Below are 8,267 nucleotides of genomic sequence, written 5' to 3'. Positions count from 1 at the left end.
ACCTAGAAGGTTCTAATCTAAAGGGATCATTATCACTATTGTTTTCTTATATGCTTTATTTGTTATGCTTTGCTGTCTAAAGGATTTAGGAATCCTCAGCTTCAAAGTACTTATATTTGCCTCAGTTTTTAAAATTTTGAAGATTAACAATGGAAATTTTTGACATATGTTTGTTTAAGCATAAAATTATATTTTGAATTTTCCATGAAATGGGAAAAATCAGCCTGAAAGAAGTGAATCATGAAATACTATTTCCCTGGTTTTAAATATTTTTATTTGAGCACTGTATTCAGGTGTTCAGTTTCGAATATTGTATTCAGACATAACACGATGAAATTCACTGTCCTGAAATATAATTTTACAAAATTAATCTAGAACTATATGGTTTTTATATTGGACAATAAACTTACTGAACTAAAGCCTGTGAACTTTCAGGTTTAATTTCTGCATGTCTGCTAAAATAGACTTAAAGGAATATTTGACAGGCAACTGTGCAAGATCAGGTGCTAGTAATTATTGGTTAAGTGTGGGAGCAAAGTAATTCACTTGAGTTTGCGGGGGAGAGGTCTCCAATTAAGTTCCTTAAATGAGATTATTCCTTGCTAAATTTCAGAAGGCAGTGCAGCAGGTGGCCTACATTACTCCTTTTTATTTCTTTTTTTCAATACCTGTGTATAGTGCTTTTTCTTGCCACTGGATGTAGTTTTCTTAGAATGAGTCTGTATTTCAAACATTAAACCTGTCTCCAGGAAATAGGCTATGCAGAAGAGATAAACCATCTCAGGCCTACTTTATTGCAGGTTAAAGATAGTAATTTGTGTGTATCCTCATAGTCCTCAGTCTTCAAAGTACTCCCTCCTGGTGAGTAAAATATAAATGACTTAGAAGATATTATTTGATGTGTTTTGACATTGCCTGTTTAAGGCATCATCTGATGATTGATAAGTTAGGTAATACAAGACAACACTTGTAAAGTCAGTTTCTAGGCTTGCTTTTTAAAGTTGTATTACATTGCTGATATTTCCTAAGCGCTTTTTAGCACTCTTTAACAGTCCACCAGAACTACTTCTTCTCTTAGGTTTAATGTGTGTTCACGAGGAAATATGTTAAAAAGCTAAAAAAGTAATTTCTCATGGATACATGCCTTGTAGAATCTTAAATGTGTGACACAAAAAAAAAAATCCAAAAAGCTGATTTTACTAGAATTTATGTGGGTTTTTTTTTTCTCACTTTAAAATTTCTGCTCTGCAATGAATTAGCTGTGAAAAAGGCTGTCTTATGCATGGCTTATCTGTAGTAAAAAAGTGACTTTTAGTATGCAATTTAGCATTATTTAAACTTCTTTTTAGTGTCCTACTTTTGATTCAGACTCTCCAGTTATGGTCCACATCTACTTTAGGCAAAGAAGGGATCAAAACACCTAAAAATACAGATTTGAGATAGGGCAAGCCCATCATGTTTTGACAATATTCAGAATTCGTGTAATCCTTATTACCCTTAAAGATATTTTTTAAGTGATGGAATTTTATTTGTCAAGTGCTGAAATGTTATTTTTGTTAGTAAGTGACCAATTCTTGCTTTTGTTGCTTCTTCTGTTGCCAGGTTGTGATTGCACTTATTTGTTCCATTCTTTGCACCCAACTTGGTCTTTTGTTTCAGCAATTTAGATACTTTGAAAATCAAGAAGGGAAAAGAAATATAAAAAAGATATTTGAGTAGTATTGTGATCTTTTGTGGAACTACAACTTACAAATCCTGTCTTGGACATTCTTTTAATTAGGAGAAAATAGAAAAGGAAATCTCTTGGGTTTTCATTGTGCTTATTTGCCACATAACTGATAAGCATTTTAAATTAAGGCAGTCTGTAGCTTATTTTGGGGAAACAAATTAGGATCTTTGAGTGGTAGGATTTTGTACCTTAGTGCAAAGAGTTGGAGAATGCTATAGAGCAGACTGAATTACTGAAGCATATAATAGGCAAAAATTTTCTGATGGGAAGCAATTGCTTAATATCTAAGAAGCAGATTGTACCACAAAAGAGTTATTTTTCCTAATATCTTTTCAATTATATTAATTGTAATTGCTGCCATATAAAGAATGATTCATATTAAAAGGCGTTCCTAATGCTTCTTGATTATTAATCAATCAATTAAGTATCATTGATAGGTGGTCCAAAGAATATTTTCTCCTTAAGAGTCTGAGCTGGAATTTTCAAACCATTAATACTATTTAGCTGCTGCCGGCCTCTCTGGCCTCCCAGTGAGACAGAGTCTCTGCCAGGGGAGTCTTTTCTGATTTATTCTTTCATTGGTGCTGGTGACTTAAAAGTGCCTTTGTGTCTGAAACTTATGTGTTTAGACAATTTTCATGATGCTGAAGAAAAAGCAAGTACCGAAGAAAATAGCTCCTATTTTTCTCTACAAGTTCCTTTTCCTATTGATTGGATGCTGGCACATTTTTGGACTCTGTGGTCGAGTTTTGTGGTTGTCTGTTCTTCCATGACTAGACAGCTTTTCATCTATGAAGTCACTCTTAAGAAACATCATTAATAAGAAAAAGCAGTGGTGGTTTTTTTTTTATTATTATTTCTTTTGATAAGACACTAGCAAAAGTACTGAAAAAAATATTTTTCTCTTCTACAGAGACCTGGAAGAACATTTTCTCGCTGATTTGCAGCTGAATACGAACTAAGGCACTTAAGGTGGAACTGGATAGGAAAAACTTAATGAAGTATTTGTAAGGAATATATTCTATTATCTGTGTAATAAAGGGAGATGAGATAGTAGAAAAGACCTTAACTACAGCAGTGCATTAGATAATCAAGCACTGGGAAGGTAATCAGTGTACTGGGAAGGGAAAGAAGCACAAGAGACGAGTCATTGCAAAACTCAAGTTGCCTTAACAACCTTAGTTGCTTTTGTTTTCACTAAGATATAATTTCATCTTTATGTTGATGAAATTTCAATATCTAAGTCAAATCTTATTTCTGTCAAATGCAGATTATATAATTGACTCAGAAAAGAGCCAGAAGGCAAGTATTATGTCAATATGAAATCTTAGTGGTAGGAAATTGATAACTTGGAATTGAATAAAAATGTTTTTTGTTTCTGTTCATTTTATTGTATTGCAAATGATCACTACAAATGCCCCTGGCTAAAATTGTAAATTAATTGTTCTCAGGAATATTTAATGTTCTAATTCTTCTAGCTTACTTTGTAAGTAAAAGTATGCTTATGACTTGTGGGGGAACTAAAAGGCTCATTTCCATTCTTAAATGAAATTAACCAAATCTATTTGAATTGTAAACTACTTACTGTGCTTATTTTGAAATGGCCACATTTTAGCATATTAAAATGTTAATAACTCCCACAAACCAAAAATAATTAAATTAACATTTGACAAATGTTGAAGACTTGCCAAGGGTTCATCTTGTAAGAATGATTCTGACAGTATTTCAAAATACTGCTTATTCAAATTATGAAGTCATTGATGGGAAACTATAGTCAATTCTTGATTTCTCATGTTAAAATTTATTGTAAATATATGAAATTGCAAAATGTTTGCACATATAAGGAGGACAGACCAGCTGTTCAGGCAGTGTAGTCTTTCCAGCATGCTTAAGGTGTGTGGAAGGATGGTGATTAATGGCAGCTTTGGTGTGGCAGTATTTTATCTAAATGCATTAGAACAAAGCCCCCTCACCTGCTCTTGCAATAGCCTGAAGGACAAATGGATTTGTCTGGTTTATATCCTTCCAGAAAATTATCTAGTCAAAGCATAAGGTAAGTGAGGATTTTTGTGGTAATAAGACTACCAACTAGGTTCCAGCATGAGCTTTCAGGTCAAGTTAAATTTTCCTGTCTCTTAAGGGATATTATAGTCTCTGGAGTTTAAGTTATTTTTAACTTTCTGTCTTTTTTTTTTTTTTCCCTCTAGCTGAGCTCCCTCTCCCTGAGGTGTTTGGCAGTGGCACACATGCACAGGTTTCTAAGGGGAAGGGGGCTGTGGTATCTTCTTTATGAATGCAGGTATCTCAAAGATGAGATTGTGGAATAAAGATTTTAATCTTTTTCCTTTTGCTCCCCAATTACAACAGATTTTATAGGGAGAGCTGTAAATTCTTGTAGTGATTAAGTCTTCTAGGATACTACTTAATAGAATTTGCTCCAGAACTGCGTCGCATGTTTTCCTTTTTATTAGAAGGCATGAATGCAGAGAATGGCCTTAGAAATTCTGAATTATCTCAGTGTCATGAAGAGTCTCAGATGTGTTTGATGGAAGAGAACTGACTGATTGTCTGTCTTCTGGTCTCCAGAGCCTGAAAAGTTTCTGAGATCATACTTTCTAGATGGAAATCAATAGGAGTGAATGTGGTGCTTTGATTTCTTTCCTTTAAATGTAAATTTCTGAAGGAGTTCTGGAATGTATTTAGTGTTTTTATTCCTGAAGGAGGTGTGGAATTTATTAATCTGCGAGTCTGTAAATAACTATGTAATAATTATGAAGAAAATTAATTCTAATCTCTCCATCACTATCTTGATAGAGGAAATGCTGCCTCAAATATCAACTGCAAAAAGCTGATTCAAAAATATTGCCCTAGAAATAATTTGAAACAAATCACTCTTTTCAAAACCAAGGCATTTTTATAGTTATTCCTATGCTCAATCCCACATTGTGTTCATGGTGGTATTTCATGTGGAGAGAACTTGTCAAGCTTTGCTCATTCCAAGTGGTGCATTGCAGTGGCTCCATGACAGCAGCCTCCTTGGCCAGGGTACTCTGAAATCTGCATTGAGAGAGCTGATTAATCACACCAGATGATCCTTTAGGAATGCTACCAGTGTGCATATTCTCAAACACTGCCTCTGTGTTAATAAAAAGTCATTTTGTGAAGACCCTGTGTTAAAAAGAATAGCCATTTAAGTGAAAAATTACTGGTTTCCTAGCAAACAATTTTATGTCTTATCAGTTATTTATGGGAGGGAAGGTTCCTTGGTGCCCCTTTCCTCCTGCAGAAACTTGAAAATAACTTGACTGTGAATTTACTGTGATGATTTGTAATAATATAATGTTAAGTGCTGCCATAGAATCTGCTTTCAGGCAGACTGAAAATACTCATACTTTCTGTAGACTTATGTGAATCCTATCAACAGTCATCTGAACCATAGGGCTACTACTTCTCCAGTTTTCTGTCAGTGTCATTCCCTCTAATTTTTGTAATACATATTGGAAAAAATGTAATTAAATACATGAAATTTTGAAGATGTCCTAAACCTTTCTTCTACTTCACTCTCTGATGACTTAAATTTCACATAGGGCCTATAGACCTCAGTAGTTTTCACTTGGCCTTTCCAGATGCAAACTGGGATTGTGCTGGTGTTTTTAATCATCTGCTCATTTCTTCTCATCTCCTACCAGAATTTGAATCTCTGTTACCAAAGTCAAAGGTCATATAGAAAATAACTAAGTATAGAAAGCTGTAAGTACATCTGAGAAGCACTTGTTGTATTCTATTCACTCAGATCATTCAGCATCAGGAAGGATCAGAAGAGATGAAATTTTTTTTTTTTTTTTAACTCATGAGTATACAAATATTATTAGAGCGGAGTTTGACTTTGAACTTTAGTAGACATATTCTCACATTATTTTTTTTTCATCCTGATAAAATGGCCACTTTTCCACATAGAATAAAAACAGAGTAGTGGAAGGTAATGCATTTAATTTACCTTCATCACACTTCCTTTCAGGCCTTTCACTGAATATATATATTTTTGAAAGGAATAAATTATTCAGACTTGCATATTTTATGGATATTTTTCTTAAGCACATTGCTGTTATTTCTGCCTTGCATTTCATTGAGCTCCAGGAAGAGAATTTGGTCTACAAGGAAATATGTAATTGTCCATATCAGCTGAGCAGCACAATTGCATTGAATGGCTTTAGAAGCCTTTCCTTAGGTTGAGTGATAATAATTCTCCCAGAGGTTTCAAATGGCATGCCATCAAATCTTTAATATTGCTTGAAAATGAGCACACAAAGACACACAAACCAGTAGGAGAGTTGTTTAAAAATTATGCCAGTCACAGAATTATCTTTGTTGTACAGACATTCAAGACAGCTGCAGTATGTGCATTTTCATCATTTTTCTTCATTTAGCAAAGTGCAGATACTACAGGTGTAAACTAAGGCAATGATTTGTTCTGTATATTTGGAGGGGGTACTAATTTATAAGCTCATAGGCAGAAGATGAATTCAAGCAAAGAGCAGATGCAGTGGGCCAAGACTAGGTAGCAAGGGAGAGCTCCCTATTAGAATCGAATATATCCAATAAATTCTGTGGTTTTGTGCTGACTGACATAATGGTGGAAAAGTTGACGGGACTTGAAAGCAAACTAGTAATACATCAAATCTGCTTAGTTCTAGTTTTAGGTAATAATCTGGCAAGATTATTTCAGTGCACGAGTCTACATGAATATGCTGTTCTCTTAAGGGTGAAATTATCTTTATGCAGTGTAGAACAACAGAGAAAATGAAAGGATAGTACTTTTGCTACAGTTGGTCTTCTGGCGCCACATTTTGATGTATTGTTCATCATAATACCACACCTGATAAATGGTTTCATAGAAACCAAAGAGGCTTTTTCTGTGGAGTGTCATGACTAATTAATTTGTCTCTGACTAATTTGGCAGAACACATTATAAAATATTGATGTGGATAGCCTAGCTCCTTCCTCATAAATAGAGCAAGGTTTTACAGTGAATTATTTTGAATTAAAAAATGTTATTTTACCTATGAATTTTAAAGGTCAAAACATGTCAGGGAAGTTTGTGCTGATTGACAAATTGGGAGGTCATGGAAAGCAGGGAAGTAAGACCATTAAAGGAGGAGGCAGAAGAGGTGGGCAATAAAAAGGACTGTGGGTTGACCATGGCTGGACACCAAACTACTGTGTTTCTCTTCCTCAGCTGAGCAGGGGAGAGAAAATTTGCCAAAAGGTATTTTGTTTAGTGGGTCATGAGAGAAGATTCTTCCCCATGCTCTGCTCAGGCACAACCTGCATTAGAAGGACATGGACCTGTTGCCGTGGGCTCTGATTTTCTCTTGTTTTTCAGTGTAAACAAAGACGGGAGAGAAGCAGAAGAGCTGTCTCTCATTTTTAGTTCAGAAGCTCCACCAGCAGAGGTCATGAAGTGTGAGCTCTTACTCTCAGCGTGGTCTCAGATTCCTCCTTACTCTGAGCTACGTCTTTCCTTCATCCAGAGCCTGGTGTCCTGCTCTTCCACCACTCTCATTCAGCTCTATTGTGTGCTTTAAACACCCACGAGGTTGCTTGTTCACCTCTCCTCAGATGTAGCATCAGCTGAGCACCAGGAAGCTCTCCTCACACTGCAGGTACCAAAGCAGCCAGGTAACACACACACATTTCCAGTTTTTCTGTGAGCACTCTGGGCCATAATTTGAAAATTGCCTATTTCATGTCCTAATTGCCAGGTGTTATTACAGACATGGGTGATGACTGGGGAGTGCTTTCACATGGAGAGTGCTTTCAGAAATAATGCACTAAAATGTTACTGCTCCAGATATCCTTCAGGTTTGGATGATATTTGAAAATACAAAACCTGTGGGTGGAAATCAGAACAATTATGTTCTGTGCTGTGCATCTCCAAAGGCCATACAGTTCCTCTTTTTATTTTCATTTTTTTTATATTCCTTTAACATTCGATGAAGGCTCTTATAAGTACAGATTGCACTGTAATATTGATATTTTTCCACCAAATGTGATGTCTATTTTGAGTCTGAGCACCATGGACCCAAATTTTCCAATCACCTTTCCAGCACTAAGTGAATACAAATCAAGCAACAGAGGTTGTGTCTGGTTGCACAGCTGCAAGTGACTAAACAGAAGTCAAATTGCAACCAGTTTGAGACCAATCTCTGACCTCCAAGTAATTCCCTTTTATGACAAATAATCCATGTGGTTAATTTTCAATTATATAGTTTATTTGCTTTTTATGTAATGCAATCAGAGACATGCAGTGTATTTTTCAAATCTGAATAAATTATTTCAAATGAGACACTAAAATCCATGATTAATTACATTATAATGCTCAAATCAGATTCTGCTTTGTGGCTGGCCAAAAGTACAGTTTCATTACAAGATTAGAAACCTTTTAAAATTAAGTAGCAACAGGCATCCATAGATGCACAAGCTAACACTAATGCAGTTAAAGATGTATGATTACTAAACAATATCTTCAGAGGATTAT

The 8,267-nt window shown here is 35.2% G+C and overlaps 1 long non-coding RNA gene across 1 annotated transcript in view; it reads left to right on the top strand.

Annotated features, from left to right (window-relative positions):
* Positions 1–286: 286 nt before the first annotated feature.
* The window catches only part of LOC146763289 (uncharacterized), a 30,460-nt gene continuing 22,479 nt past the window's right edge, over positions 287–8,267 (top strand). Inside the window, exon 1 of the long non-coding RNA XR_014952532.1 lies at positions 287–861. This is a non-coding gene — a long non-coding RNA (uncharacterized LOC146763289). The remainder of the gene's footprint in view (positions 862–8,267) is intronic.

Source organism: Lonchura striata, chromosome 4A, assembly GCF_050655825.1.
Source record: "Lonchura striata isolate lonStrDom1 chromosome 4A, ASM5065582v1, whole genome shotgun sequence".
Taxonomy (NCBI): Eukaryota; Metazoa; Chordata; class Aves; order Passeriformes; family Estrildidae; genus Lonchura; species Lonchura striata.
Note: the sequence above shows the minus strand (reverse complement) of the source record. Positions and strands in the feature narration are given on the sequence as shown.